A 16880-nucleotide genomic window follows, 5' to 3' on the forward strand; every position below is an offset into this window, starting at 1 on the left:
AGTCTCATTGTCTGGAAAGATTCAAAACCTGCCTGGTTGCCATCCTGCACAACGTGCTCTAGGTGATCCTGCTCATTTTGGGGGGGGGTTGGACTAGACGATCTTCAGAGGTCCATTCCAACCTCAGCCATTGTGTGATTCCATGATTCTGTAGGAATAATTCCTAAAATATACAGAGAGATATTATTGCACTTACCTTTACTGGCTTAATGTTTGAAAACACTGTATATGTTTTGTAGGATTAGGCCAATAATCATAAATGACGATAGGCTCTTTATTTTGCCAGATGATTAAAATAACAATAGTCTTCCCCAGCAGCCATTCTTGGGAAATTTCTAGACTGATTTCACAGACAAAAATAGTTCACATAACTCAAAAAAGTCTCCAAGCTTTTTGATGATTATCTAAACCTAAATAAAACTTCACAACCTTTCGGACATTCCAACATCCTGTACCTACAGCACATGTACTACACGTATAACTTAATACTACAAAAGGTACTTGAATTAATTTAATTTGCATGGTATCTTCATGAGACCCATGCAATAGAGACCATGGATCATCATGTCAAATCTAATGCAATAAGAAGCTCAGCGATTCTTTAAAGTAGCTTTTGTGTTATTGGTAAGGAATCTGATCTTCTGTGTCCCTCTTACATCAAAATGAGAAAATAAAATGGTTCTGTTCTTTCTCATATTGTACTAGAAAATACTTCATTGTATTAAAAAATTCTCTCATTCTCTCTCAAGGGCCATGTGAAGGAAGAAATTGCACACAGCCTGAGTTTATTGAGAGATTAGCTTTTGATGGATGGCACCATGAAAAATGTAAAGCAAAAGCATCAGAAATGGTTTGCAACAAGTTTAGGATACCCATTTATTTTTATTTTCACTTGAGATTTCATCTAAGTGAAAGTAGGACTTAAGTGAATATATGATACACATAGACTTACAAAAGCAAATCTTGAAGCTTTTAATACAGTAGTGGGTAGTAGCATTGTTCAGCAAAAGATATTTTCTGTCCCCTAGACAACCCTCCAGCATACACATCATTACTCACAAAAAAGGTTCACTGCTGCTCTGAGAGGGAAAAGGTATTTGTGTAATTATTTATATCATACACACCACCTTGGTATCAAAGCATTACATGTCTAATATAGTCTCTATCAAAGGGATTATGAATGCCGTCTTAGCCTAAATTAAGAGTAATATTAAGTATCTGTTGTCACAGCATAAATCTGACCAGGAACAAAACAGCAAACTACAGCTGTAGACTGTGCTACAGTTTAGAACATACACAACACATATTAGGGAGATGGCCAAGAAACACACGGTGCTCCCCTGAGTATTCAGCATGCAACGAAAGATGCTTTTAACTGAGTTAAAACCAAGTCAGCAAGACTTTATATGTATATATATATACATATATATATATACATGTATGTATGTATGTATGTATGTATTTAGTTGTAGCCAGGGCAAACTGTATGTGAACTTAGTCTTCAACATAATAGAAATATAGCTGAAAGAGCCGGCACTCAAAAGGTTGTTTAAAAGATGAAACTCATTTTAATCTATATTAACATAATCAGTAAACTGAAACCCATTTTTTTCTGTAACGTACAAAATAGATCATATTTCAACTGTAAATTTTAAAGGCCTAAGGAAAATGTAAGAGATGCACGCATCTTTCCTTGACCTAGTTATAAACAGATATTCCCAAAAGTATCATAAATGAAAGAATACCTTAAGAAATGATTTTTTGCATTTTCCATCTCTTTTCAGTTAAAACAAAACAAAACAACAAAGACACTTTCTGTAAAAAATGGAATGGGGGCAAGTTTCTTTAAAATATGCTTCCCTTCCCTTCCCTTCCCTTCCCTTCCCTTCCCTTCCCTTCCCTTCCCTTCCCTTCCCTTCCCTTCCCTTCCCTTCCCTTCCCTTCCCTTCCCTTCCCTTCCCTTCCCTTCCCTTCCCTTCCCTTCCCTTCCCTTCCCTTCCCTTCCCTTCCCTTCCCTTCCCTTCCCTTCCCTATGCAACAATCATGTAGTAGGAAAGTTCTTTGTGAAAATTCTCATTTAGCAAATAAATGTCTCTTTCATTTGGTTTCAACATTCCCTTCCCCATAAATGCAGTGACATTCTAAATTCAATGATGCTTTGGAATTTCTTCCCAAGCATCAACTGAAACCAATTCTGGATTCAAAATTTTCAGGAAAAAAAAAAAAAAAAAAAAAAAAAAAAGTTTTTATGAAATTGCTTCTTTGGTAGTTAAAAACCATGTCATATCAACATACTTTCTCCAACAATAAAATTTCCTTTGAGCACATATCTATATAAACTCAACTATTTAACCACAGTTCAGCAAAGACTTTTCAGTGAAAAAAAAGAACAAGAAACATAAAATGTATGGCTATGTACTATACAAAAACTTTAGCGACATGCCATATTGTACGAAGCATGTCAATTCACAGTTGAAGACAAAAACTTAAATAAATTACAACTAAGCAAGTAGGTGATGTATGTAAGCGGGTTCTTTGTGCTAATTTGTTGAAAAGATATCTTTTTTTTTTTTTTTCTTTGAGCCATAGACAGACGGTCAAGTAACACAGATTTTCAAGTAACATCTAGCCAAGATACTTGAACCAGTAAAATTGCTCAAAAGGAGAGAGTGTTGCAAACCAGGTCTCTGTGGCCAACACCTAGAGAGCAAAATTACACAAGGATTGAATAAAAAGAACCTTTATTTATTATTTTTTTTAAATCACTACATACTTATTCCCTTTAGAAATTACCAAAATACCTCCCTATTCAAAATTAGTAATCAGCAGCTGTAAGTTATCAAGATTTCTCTAGCAAGACACACGCACACACACACACACCAGATGGGCTATTTCTTTGAAGGGAAATCCAATTTCAACCATGCATTAAACATATCCTTGTGACCCCACTGGGCATTTTTGAGGAGCTTCCCCGTTTATCACCCCCAGAGAAATGCACACAGTTGCTAGGCAACTCGGGTCTGCCGCTGCCCCTGGGGCCTTCTCCACAGTTCCGGTTTTTCAGAGTCTGGGGTGGGGAAAAGGGCTCCGTCAGGCTATGCACAACCACATATTTGTTGTAAATAACAAAAAATAACAGTGTCACTCAACGTTCAGAACATTCAGTGGATAGCAGTGGGCTATTTTTCTTTTCGTGTGTGTATTTTATTATTTATTTATTTAACGTAACTGACAAAAACTGGCTACAATGCACAGTGTAAAAAGTGACATTTTGACTCTAAGGGAGGAATTATTTGCAATTTGTTTTGAACAGAAGCTTAGTTCATGTCAGATGTGAACCTCCAGACAATCATTAGTTTAAACTGCCTGCTATGTGTTTAAAAATTTCAGTCAATTTAGAACTGATCTGAATTGCAAATAGTATGGTAATAAGCCATTAGGGAACAACATATCTCTTTTTCACACTCACAACTCTCTGCTTTAAGGGGCCTCAACTGCACTCAAATATGAAAATACCATTTTAGTCATGCGTGGTGTCAACAAACATGGAAACACCGGAGATCCAGAAATGGAAAGTGGCACTCAGAAGAGAAGACCAGCAGCTGCAACAGGAGTAAAGAAACACATGCAGTCATTGATGTGAACAATGGCCAACAGTCAGTTTTCCAAAGAATAGCCTGATTTACCTGTGGCATTTTAATGCAGGGGTCTGGCATCTGACTAGCACTGAGTTATTTTGGTTTCTGAGTGAGGGATCTGAGGCATTCTTCCTCCTCTGTGAAACCATTTTTTTGAATGAGTGTAGGCTTTGCATCACCTATGTGTTGTGTTTGTTTTTTTTTTTTTCCATAAGCTTACCTGTAATTCCTCAAAACTAGCTGTTGACTCTCCTTCTGTGTTCAGATGAACGAAAAGATACAAATTGTCATCATTCCAGTTCAAGACATGTCTTTGCAGTAGGTATCCTTTGACTATACCAATCTATTGACTGAGAAGACAGCTGCACAACTGAAAACAGAGCAAATGTCTTTTAGATGAAAGCATTAAACATCATGTATCTTGTCTCAAGTTTCTTTTCCTACTCAAGATCATTGTAAATCGCCTATTGATTTATCATGCTTGGTGGGTGAAAAATATTTCTTCTACAGCCCTATTGCTACTCTGTAGCCACTCTTTACTACTTGTCACTGCATTTGGTTGGTTGATTGTTTTACACCACCCAACAAAATTAATTATCCTTATAAAACTCATGTATTTCATGTTTTCTCAAGTCTGCAGCTGAGGCTGACTGTATGCCTCAGTGCATGAGGTGATAAGCAACATAATCTTTAGATTGAAGCAGACTCACATGCAGATATGAAGAAGAGGGAAATACAGACTTTTCACCTGCATCTGTGAAATTTAAATGCTGGGGAACATAGTACCAGTGTTGTAGACGTTCCTGCATCATTCTTGCAACCCTAGGGATGAGTTAAAGGGGTTCTAGAACTCCTTCTCCCCTGAAGTTATATGTATAAAAACAGCTCCTGGAGATTTTGTATCCAGACATCCTCTTTGCTGAGGGGAGACTAGCCCAGAGATGCCTACAGCAGCCTGCGTAACCATAACTACTCTGCAGAGTCTTACCCATGGGAGGCCTAGCTGACCAAAACGCTGCTGTGTTAGCACAAATGCTGGACTGTATTTCTGCAGAACACACCTTAGAGAGCATTAATGTGGATATTCCATTAATTCTTTCATGGCACATCCACTGAATCCCCTCTGCTTTTCTGAGATAGCAACATAAAATTGCTGACTGCAGGTGAATTTAGTATTACACCGCATATCAGCTTTTCTAGAAGGTTCACATCAGCTTCTGTAAAGCTGGCAATGTGCTTGAAAGAGGATTGCTTGCACACTACCATTATTGACCTGCCCTGCTGTGAAAAGGAAATGGGCAAGGTCAGGGAGGTTAAAGGTAGAATGCTGAGCCAGAGACTTGCCTTGCAAAGGAGGGGAGGGGGGGACGGGCAGAAGGAACTAGCAAGGAAACTGTAATGGAGGTAAAACTATGGGATTAGATGAGTAGTACAAGAACTTGATTAGCCACCTTCCCACCCAAAACTGAAGAAAAAAAAAAAAAAAAAAAAAACATAAAAAACAAACAAACAAAAAAATATACTCTGCACCTCTCTGCCTCAGACTATACATTCCCTTCCAGCACACGTTCTACAGAAACCTTAACAAAAAAAAATCTTTTGAGACTGGTTATCACTACCCCATAATCTTGGTGTATATATGCATATAAAAGCATACATGTATAAATGATTCAATTTTAACACTGGCAAGAAATTATGTTGCGTGAATATTAAAATTAAAGGGACAACATATTTTCAGTATTCAAAATTTCATATTAAAAAGCTGTAGCAATATGAATAAGCCTCAGACAGTGAAAACCTAAGTTTTTGTTTTGTATTATTTCAAGGACAGATGCATTTGAAATTACTGGAGCATAGAAGCTTCATAGATAATTCTGCACCAGCAAAAGTAAAGAATTCCAGACTCCCAATTTCCTGAAAGCACAACAGACTATTCATCTCCATCAAATCCCCATGAAGTAAATTAATCCTTTCCAATTATCATTGCAATGCATATTTGAGGTAACAATTCCCTACTTTGACATGTACATGTGTGGAGCTTCTACTTATTTTAGTGAGATAAAAGGCACATTTCCAATTTGGATCTTTGAAAAGGTCTGACATTCGGTATTTATTGTAACAAAGATTAAGAACACTCCTACTGAACAGTAATATTTAAAGATGCATTCCTTTCAGAAGTGATATTATGGCACAGGACAATTAATATATTCCCAGAAGTATATTCTTCAAGCAAAAAAAAATTTCCTGTGATAAATACAGGATTAAATATAGTATTGTATGTTAATTCAGATGAAAATGGAGTAGTTAAATACTTTCAAGTCTAATCTCCAACTATTTATAATTTCCCCAGCAACTGAAAAACAGTAAAAAAAAATATATATTCAATATTTTCTATCATTACATGGGTTCTAAACAAAACAGAACACACAGAAGTATGATCAGAATCCAGAAACGAATTGTAAGGGAGGAAAAAAAAAAAAAAAAAAAAAGTAAAAGTGCAGAAATCCTTTACTGACTTTAGGCTCTTCGGTATTTTTGTCTCCTTAAATCAGGTATTCAATATTTATTTCCCCAATTACTCCGGCAAAGTCTGTACATGCCACAATGAATGCTCTAAACCTGTTATTTTCTACACACAAATTGTTTAATCACCATAAATGGGATACTGCATGTACAACGCACCCCTTGCATATACATCTGCATAACCCGGCAATTTAATTATGTATATTATATAGTGAAAGCATTGAAATTTACATATCTGCTCCAGTTACATTTGAAAACTGATTTCCATGTAGAGTGTTCTTATCCTTATTTGACATGTGGCATAGGCCAAAGATCTGCAGTTGTATTTACTGAAAGGAAACCAACACAAACAGCGAGAGGGAAAGATATGAGCAACTTGGGATATGTGATTTTTTGGACTTTCAAGTGTGTGTGTGTGATAGTTGTATACTTTTTGTATCATATTTTTGGCTATCTAAATATTACTTTTCACATGACATAGTCCTGAGAACATGTAGTATAAATTATCATAAATCAGTTATGAAAAGATCATGTGAATGACATCTGGAAGACAAACAATCATCTCTCAGATCTAATTGAGCCTGATCCAAACACAAAGTAATATTTTGGTTTGGTTGAAGAGGAATGCTACAGGAATCAAAAGCTCAGCACTAAATTCTTTCCTTGTGTGGATATTCTTATTGATTACAATGGGATGGCTAATGTAATATGGTAATATGGTACAATCAGTTTTATTGAACTGTATTTTATTCCCCAGATAATACCACCATGACATTAATGTATTAAAAAAAAAAATACAGGAGAGATTATTAGGAAGAAATACTTCACTGTGAGTGTGGTAAGGCACTGGAACAGATTGCCCAGAGAAGTTGTGGATGCCCCATCCCTGGAGGTATTCAAAGCCAGGTTGGATGGGGCCCTGAGCAACCTGATCTAGTGGATGTTCTCCCTGCCTATGGCTGGAGGGTTGGAACTAGATGATCTTTAAGGTCCCTTCCAACCCAAGCCATTCCATGATTCTGCGATTATATGATTATGGGCAGTAACACTGACCTCACTTATTTGAAAACAGAAATGAGGAAAATTTGTTCTTGGTATCATTAATTGCTATTTGTCAGCTATCTGGATCACAGCTTTCAGCATACAGACCAGACCACCACCTGCAAAGTGAAAATCAACATAATAGGAAGTAGGTGATTAAAGGTTTGGCGTGGTGCTTAGAGACATGGTTTAGTGGGTGATATCAGTGGTAGAGGGGTGGTTGGACCAGATGATCTTGGAGGTCTTTTCCAACCTTAATGCTTCTATGATTCTATGATTCATGAGAGGAAAACCATCTATATACACTTCATCAGCACAGCATAAGTAAAGTGGACAGCAGAATTCTCCCATCAGGATAATATTCTATCATCTAATCTGTCTGATTCATTGTTAATAGATATTTAAGAGGTTTCCTAACCAGCAGTTCAAATGGTAAACAAACCTTTTGCAGAAATGTCTTTCTATGACAATATCGTACAGTTCATTATAAGGGTTTCATGGCCTTTTCCAAACACAGGAAATGTAAAGAAAAGTACTATGCACTGAGATTCCTCAAAATTCTTCCAGAGCGCAACATAATCTTATCACAGTACCCCTAGAGGGATAACAGAAATTTTGGAATAAGTCCGACTTCTTAGTGTTTCTGTTTAGTCTTTGGTGCACCTAACTCAAGTCCATCCAAGTTGTCCTGTTGCTGAATCCATGCTATGCCTGCTGTGGTAGATAGAACTTTCTGTCCTTCCCTTAGATCTGGAGGTTAGTGTAGTGTTGCAAACAAGAGATAATGAATGCATAAACAAACTTGAACAAAGACCTATTAAGTTTTCCACAAATGAAAGATGGAAACATCAAGGCAGCTGCTTCCCACAGCTACCACCTGGATGCAAGAAAGATGGAATCTGCATGCAGAGTGCCTCCTCCATGCATGTCTATAGAATTCAATTCAGCCCTTCATGTTCCATTTTTTGAACATAGTTTTTATTCATTCAAAGAATGAAACATGACAGAATGCATGTGGATATGAGACAAAATGTGCCTCAGGGCTACATACAGAGGCGAGGTGAAGGCATCAACCCCAGATGTGAAGGTGAAGACAATGATGCAAAATGCAGTTCATCTTACAGTGGCACAAAGCCACAAGTCCCGTTACTGTGAACAGAACAAAACAAACAAACAAATAAAAAAATATATATATAAAAATGAACTAAAACAATAAAAAGGAAAAAGACAAAAACTCATTTCCCTGATGACTCTGTATAAAACGTTCTATCTTCACTAATACAAAACACAACATAGAAGAAATGGAAAAAAATATTCACCAAAAATGTATTCACCAAAAATATATATATATATATATATTAAAGATGAACAGGTCATGCTATGGCAATGCACAAAAAGGAATACCTATGTTTCTGGATCACAGCATTATCAAATGTCTGCTCAGAGGCAGAATGCAGTTTGAAGCCGTAATGCCTTGCTGTACGTCTTTGTGGTCACAGCTGTCCTCTCTACTTCATTCACTTTGCTGAACTGCTATGTAGGTGGGACTTGCTTTCAGCTGACTTTTTGTTTCTCCTTTTTCGTTAATGCACAATGTTAAACTGCCTTATTGTTGTTAATGTGTCCAAATTTCCAGAATCTCACATACGCATAGCTTGTCTCTCGACGTCATTACGATATTTAAGAAAGATGAGATTGCATCCAGAAATAAGGGGTAATGGGAGCAAGACCACATATTAATGTCTATGAAGGTACATATCTGTTTCAGAGTGAAGCATAGAGTTATACTGGGATTAATTGTTCCTGTGGTAGATTTTAATTCTGCCAAGAAACAGAAAGATCAGTATTAACATGTTAGTATTTACAAGTAGATTTAATTCTTTTTTACTTCTATCATACTGCTATTTAAAATATTTGAAACAAATATAAACAAATGCAATCAATACTGATATTCTGAAGAGCTACTTCTCATATTTTTCTTTCTGCTTCATAGTGACTCATTAAAATTTACCTGTTTAATTCTTGAAGAACTATTACATGGAGAAAATGAGATTTGTTATTCAGAGACTGATGCTGCTGTTCCATTCCTTTTGGTCCCCCTCCCAAAATGCAAACTGTAAGAAGGGAATATATAAATCTCTCATGGTATAAGAGAATAGCTTTGCTCTGTTTGTAATAGAGGAAAGTGGTGGGAGCTGGGTGTGATTTATTTATTTATTTATTATTGTTTATGTAATCAGTTAGCAAAATACAAACTTGCACAAATTATGAAAGTAAATTTCCATACAGCTTGAGAGAACTACAGCACAGCTGAGCGCTCACAAACTGGCCATTCTGTACCTAGGCTATGTCTAACACATAGAATATATCTAGGAAATGGGGAAATATTATTTGAAATATCAAGGAGTGTTTCCAAGGCACTAGCTCTAAGGACAAGATACCACTGAAGTGGATATGTATCTATATAACCCCAGAATATACTGCTCCCAAAAACTAGGGTTTGCCGTATCTTTAATACCCTAATTTCAAGAATAGGATTCATCCATAGAGCAGTGCTACAAAAGATGACAAACCAAACATTCAAGGAGCTAGATGACCACCATCTGGAGCAGCTAAGAGGACTGGTATGAGAAGTATCAAGAAAGATGGACTTCAGCATGGCAATGAGCAAGCAGAAATCAGCAGCACACTGGATCATTTCCTGTTGAAAATGGTGGAGAATGATCAGGATGTCGGGGGTTGTTATGGCACATACACCACCAGAAGAAGGTTGTAGGGATATGTATACTAAGAGTTAACCTTAAACACAGCTGCGTACTTTGCTGGCATATAAGCTTAGCATACTTAATCAGGTGATTTATGCAATGTAGAATACAGAAGCATAAATGTCTATCTTCTGGTACTTAACTCCGTTATCATTAGAATTAAATATGTCATCTATACCCAGTATGCATCATTTTACTTATGATTACATATTTATTCCTTTATCGGATTTTTGTTTAAATTAGCTTCACTGAACACAAAGGACCTGAATAATTTGGTATGCAATAAATGTGTCCTTGTAGCATTATTATTTCTTTAAATAGAGAAAAGAATATGGTTAGATTAGCTCAAATGGCAATTCCCTGTCTTATATCAGCTTCACTAGGTGGGAAACATTCATGCACTCCCAAATGAAAGTGCTTAAAAAAAAAAAAAAATCACAGAAGGTATAGTTAATTAGTTGACAGGATTATTCAATCCTTCCATAAAGGCATGAGCTCTGCTTTAGTGAAGAAGCAAGCACTGACAGAAGTTAATGCCTTGTAGATTCTTCTTTAAACATCTTAGACTCTTGTCAAAATGATAATTACATTCATATATAATGGAGGATTGATCTTTTTTCACCTGATATGAGTTTTTCAGCTAGAAAAGGAGAGTAAATAAACTGAATACAACACGAGTGTACAACATACATTAAGATCAATGGTGTCAGGTATTGTACAAAACATCTTGCAAAAACAATGTTCCTTATCTCAAAGACACTTACAGTGTGAGCAGGATAAAAATGACTACCAGGAAAAGACAGACAGATGGAAGAACAAGGAAAGAGTGACACAGTTGGTCAGTGTGATAGGCAGCATTGTCAGCACATCCCTAGTCTGACAGCTGTCAACATTTTATTAAAATTCACAGCAAAAGAGAGTTTTAAAGAGGCAAAGAGAAAAAACTCTTACCAAAAAAAAAAAAAAAGTTAGGTGAGACAAGTTAAAAGTCTATGAAACAGAAAACAGAATGAGGCTTTTTTTTTTCCTTTCATATATCTTTTCCCTCTAAGTGAATGAAAATAAAAAAGAAAATATTTGTTTTTCTGATGTCTGGATTCCTAGATCCATACCCCAGCATGATACACCTTCTTTTCATTCATCGATGGTCTGCATCGTCCTAATGCAATTGAAGAAACTCTTTTATTTTTACTTGAAATCCTCTCGCCTCCTAGAAAATTGACATGTAGTCCCTATAGGAAACAAGCTGCTTTTGCTCTGAACATGCTTACCATCTCCAGTCACACCAGATATTTGCAGGGTGTCAGCTGTGAAGGAAACATGGATATCTTCACATGATCAACAGCTGCACTGTGAAAATGCATGTGAAGATGGGGAAATATTCTAGACCCTTACTCAAAGTCAGCTCTGCATTCTGTGAAGTAATTAAAAAAAAAATAGGCATAAGAGTTACCAGGAATCCAAAAGGTATTTAGGAAAAAAAGAAAAAAAGAAAGACAGGAACTGATTTTCTGTGACATTGAGAAGGGATGAGTTTGTGTTAATCATGACTCATATACAACTACTATTCCTTGTAGCACCCTTTTTCAAAATTAATCTAAGCAGAAAAAATCATATCTGAGCTTTGAAACAGTGGTGTTGTGATCCACAAGCTGGTCTGAAACACTATCAGTAATCCTTCTAGCTATATGCAGAACTATATAAAGTTTTTCTAAAGCTCATGAAGACCTTGTGAGATATTGCTTCATTTACTAAGCCAGAACTGAATACAACAGATTTTCCAAAACAATGCACCATCATTTAAATCTCATTTTTATCTCCAGAACTCATTACGACAATATTTTCAGCCAGATCACAATCATTTAAAATGCACTTTTAAATAGTATGTCATTGTGTCTGCAAAGATTGAATATAAAGAGACTCATGCAAAACAAAGTCTAATTTAGAAATGAAAAAACACTGAAATTAACATTGCTGTTTGTTTCTCTTTACTGTCCACAACCTCCCAACTATTCTGCATGTAAAACCAAATGAGGAACAAAAACCCAAACATGCTGAGAGTCTACTATTGATCTAAATCAATAATAGGATGCCCTATAGAGCAACAGAAACACTGGGGGAGGGAGACAAGAAATAAATTAAGAAAAGAATTATTCATAATGGAAGCTACTCTTGTCTCCCTCGGATTCAGCATCTTAGATTTATGTTTGTTCCCTCTCACTGATCTGTCTCATTTCTATTGTTGTATTTCTGCTATTACCCAGCAGGCTTTTGCAAAGGGGTGTAATTTGCACCCACTTTTAAAAAATATTGTATTAGTGACAGCTCTATTATTTCAAGCAATCCATGTCGAAGTTCTGCAAATGACTTCTAAGCCAAAAACAAAAAAAAAACAAACAAATAAACAAACAAACAAAACTATTATATCTGTTATATAGCCTTTGGTAAGCATGAATACATTTGGTATTAAGGAGTATCATTCCGCTTTGCACACTCTGCCTGCACAAGAATACAATTTGTAGCTGCTACTCCAAGGATCTATAGAAGGAAAATTGGCTCACTGCATTTGATGGTGCTTCTCACTTACAAATGAGCGGCAGTTTGGCATGTCGTAAGTCACCGTGCCACAACAAGCACAGACAAACTGTGGCACCTTGTCAGTAATTGCTGACCCTGTGTTATGCAGAAGCATGCTGGCAGGATAACTACACAAGCACATAACTGGCTAAGTCATTTTCCAAAACTCTCACAGGTAAGAACCAGATATGCTGGAGACAGTTAAACATACTATATTAATACTGGTAATACCCATCTCCAAAACTCCTGAGACTTAAGAGGCCAGCGTTTGAAAGCTACAGTCAGTAACAGATGTTTTCCTACATGGTTGCCCTCTTCTGTATATAAGTTAAGTTTTCTTATGAACGGTTTACCAAGTTATCATTCTCCTCCAACAAGAGCCAAAGTCAGTTTTGTACACTGAGTTTCAAGAATTACAAAGAAAATATTCTTAGATCAGAGCACTACAGAGGCATTACTTGCTAGTGTCATGCTGAACATTTCAAAAGGTTCCAGTCACTCTGCCAGACCCTAAGACAACATCCATCAATGGTCATACCAAAATGCATACATAATATAAGAACTGTGCAAACCTTTACCAACTAATGTTTTGAAAAATGACAGCTAGATTTATTTACTACTTCAGTTTAAAAAGTGCTCATCATTCTGATTTTGCTTTCCACTAGTAAGATATTTAAAAACAAAAACAAAAACAAAAACAAAAAAAAATTGATTGTCTAGGCTTCGGTATCATTAAGTTTATCGGCAATAGATGGTCCTTTCCTCTCTATTGAGACTGTGTCCTGTAGATACAAATCAAAGCATGCGTTAAAGGCCAAAACAGCACCCAGCTTCTATTTGGTATTATCATACTTGCAGAAACCACTTGCCATCCAAGAATTAGCCATTAGATTGCAAAAAGTCAACTGCCTAAGAAAGGAATCTCAGACTACCACTAAACCTCCATTTCAGTCTGCCATGAGAAAAATCAGAAATCTCTAAAAAGATATTCATGATAAACAATCATAGATATAAATCATAAACAAAGAAGTCTATGTCTGTAAATGCATCTTGCTTCTCATTTATACAAGGGCAAAATCAGTATTCTCCTTGTATTTAGTGTTCTGGTGATTTACGCCCTGTGCTTCCCATATAGGGCAGTCATTACAAGGAAGGTACTGCTACCTCTGTCCTAAAGGATTTTCAATCTAAACTGTACACTGGCAACACAGTTCAAATATGTATTTGAGCAGGCAAATTTAGGTAGACAAGTGAAAGCATGCCCTTGAGGAGACAAGCAACACTTCTCTGAACACAGGAGCTGAAGTATCGGTTCACTCTAAAAAACAAACTGTTCCATTGTCATGTTTCTAACTATGGCCAGTGGGAGAAGTTCAGGGAAAGATCTTTAGAAATGAGCAGTTCTCTTATTCCCAGATCCTATGTATTACTAACAGGTAGCTTCAAGTGAGGATATTTATTCAACAAAACAAACAAACACAGAAAACAAAATATCCTCATCTCATTTCTCTCAAATCTATTGACATTGGAAAAGCTCAATTTTATCTTCAAAAGTTAAGGTGACCATAGACTTTTGAAATACTTTGCTTAAGAGCATTTCTGACAACATGTGTATTTTCTGTGACAATAGTAGGTTTTCCTGTGAAATCAATCTGCTGTAGAGCATATACTCCTCTAAGTGGAATCTTTACATTTTCTCCCAAAGTAAAAGAATTTTTCCTGAAGAATTCATCTCAAAAGGTCAAAATACTGAATTGCAGCAAAACTTTACTCAAAGCTCTTCACAGAATGTAGTTGCTTTTAGAAAGTGACATTACTCTATTCAAGAGAGAAGATGACACAAAGCAGAAGTATATAATGCAATTGCTTCAAACTTTACAAAGGAAAGGTTTAGGGTGAATAGATGTTGTTGCTGAGCAAACAGTCATGCTCTGTCAGTCTAATCAATGCTGCTTGTTCTATGCATGAAGATGAGTACAGGGAAATGAAATTATCCGGGTCTGAAGAGAATATTGAATGTAAAATTTTGTACTGGAGGTACAAGGGTAAGTTCAGAAAAGAAAATTTAATAACTTTTATAAATCAAAGCAGATTAAGTTCAAGTACAATGGCAGAAGACTAAACTCAATCTTTGAGAAAAAAAAAAAAAAAAAAAAAAAAAAAAGAGCACAGTTATGAGGGATCTGCTGAAAGCACCATTTTTTAAAGACTTTTTGCCCCCATTTTCTTCATTGAACTCTCCAGAAAAGGGGCAGCTGAAACGATTGACTGCACTTGGAATTTGACCTTAAATTCAAATAATTAATATAGAAATCCTCAACTTTTTAAAATTATTCATTGTACTTTTAGTTAAAGCTTTAATTACTTATTTTCATTTTCCCAATGTAGTAGCTTTTAGCTGGATTCAAAATAGTTAAATAATATTTTTCTGACAGAAGCTGTGTATCTATCACAGTCTCATTTAAGCCACAGAGCATGATTTATATTAAGATAATAAGGAATAACTGATCCAGTTTTCTACATACCTAGGATCCAGTTTTTCAAGATTCCTAATTGCTCTTTATATTTGAAAAGTAGAAAAAATGCATTCCTCTGAATATCCATGTAGACGTTTTCCATAGTTCTCTACTTCACATTTCCCTCTGGATCCCTCATTTTGTACCTGTGAATGTTACTACTGCAAGCATTTTTCCATCCCTTTTCACCTGTACAGTGCTATGCTCTGGATTTTGTAGCCTCACTGACACCCAGATGGATGCAGTTATTCTGTATCTGTACCTTTCAAGCTTCTGTTATCCTGAGCACAAATGATTGAGAACATTCTTTTCAACTTATGAACTTCTATCATGTAATGTCTGGATGACTAACTGGCTGTGGTGGTTTTGGAAAAAACTGCTTACACAATCCTGCCTAATTAATATGCCTTGACCTACACCCTCCAGTATGGGGAATGGTTAGTGGTCCATTCAAATATAAGACTGAAGGATCATTAAGTTAACAGCTATTCATGGAGAACTGGAAAGAGCAAACAAAGAGGATGTGAATTATTATCTGTATCAGTTCAGGGTTGAGAAAGAAGAGAGACCTCCCATAAATTCAATTTAGACAGTTAAAAGGGAAAAAGAATCCCTTTGTTTAGCACTGTATCTGAGACAAAAACAAATAGACTTACTGCTGCAAATACAGACCCTCTATAGACATGCAGAAAGCGTTAGAGATCCTCAAGAGGAAGTAGTGGGAGTTTTTTATGACTTTTTTTTTTTTAATAATGTTGTTTTTACTCTTCTGAGAGTAAAAACATGTAAAACTTCTGAGAGTAAAAACAGAAGCCAGACGAAGAGTACTCTTCGTCTGGCTTCTGTTTTCCAATGACAGTCAATATTTTGCAAGTAAATTCATCCATGAATTCATGTAAAGGCCTGGCTTAAAGCCCTTCAGCACTGATGGATCTCCTTTTAGTGCTTTAGATCCAATCCTAACTCCACCAAAAAGTAAGCATTTTTGATGCAATGTAGTGATCGTTTAGGTGTTGTTAAAATAATACAACCATTTGAACACCTTAAAATGTTAAGGTGTTACTCTCTGAATGGTCTTTAACTTCAAGAATCAAAACCTGACAGCAGCAATGCAAGAGTCACAACAGACACTCTCTTCTGTTAAAATAAGCTTCAGATCAAATTAGTATCACTGAGCAGCAGTCAGCAGGTGGATTAAAGTGTATGATGCTAGTTAACTGGGAATGGTTCAAAATTCCATCTTTCTGTCAGAAGACTTGTCTCTGTAATATCTGAACTCTGTTTTCTGCTATTATAAACATGTATCAATTGTTGTTGGAAACAGTCTCATTTGAGTTAAGCCATTATAAAATCCCTAACTTCTCTATCTCACCCATACCACTTACTGATATGCACTATTTCCTCAAAGCTTGAAAAGCCACAGATCATATTGAAACTGTCTCAAACCATGTGTCAATAAAGCACGGCAGTTTTGACTATTAGGGGTATGGTTGCTGCCATATAATCTGTGTACTCTCTCACACAGAATTGAGACATTCAAATATCTCAACTATGACTGAGATAATGTCCATTACTGCAAGATCTAGGTCACTGTTGTTAAAGCTGAGTCACGTTGCTAGTCATATTTGCCAGTCATACAAACACTGATACTTTTCAGACAAAAGCAGCTGCAATTTCTCCTCCAAATAAGTTTTAAGGATTGTTGAAAGAAAAGGCTGATATAAATATGTTCACTCCTCCATGATGCATTTATCCAGCAATGCATATAATTTGATGTGAAAGTCATTTAGTCCTTTGTGTGGAGGAAACTAGTATAACAT

The 16880-nt window shown here is 36.1% G+C and overlaps 1 protein-coding gene across 1 annotated transcript in view; it reads right to left on the reverse strand.

Moving 5' to 3' along the window:
- Nucleotides 1–16880, reverse strand: part of LOC311431390 (uncharacterized protein) — a 541797-nt gene that overhangs the window by 252695 nt on the left and 272222 nt on the right. The window contains exons 11-12 of the transcript XR_014689389.1: nt 3859–4008; nt 2725–3602 (exon numbers count right to left, since the gene is read on the reverse strand). The gene's annotated coding sequence lies outside the window, so the exon portion shown is untranslated. Of the gene's footprint in view, nt 3603–3858; nt 4009–16880 lie in introns of the transcript that reaches the window.

Source organism: Aythya ferina (assembly GCF_964211825.1).
Source record: "Aythya ferina genome assembly, chromosome: 2".
In the NCBI taxonomy this organism is placed as follows: Eukaryota; Metazoa; Chordata; class Aves; order Anseriformes; family Anatidae; genus Aythya; species Aythya ferina.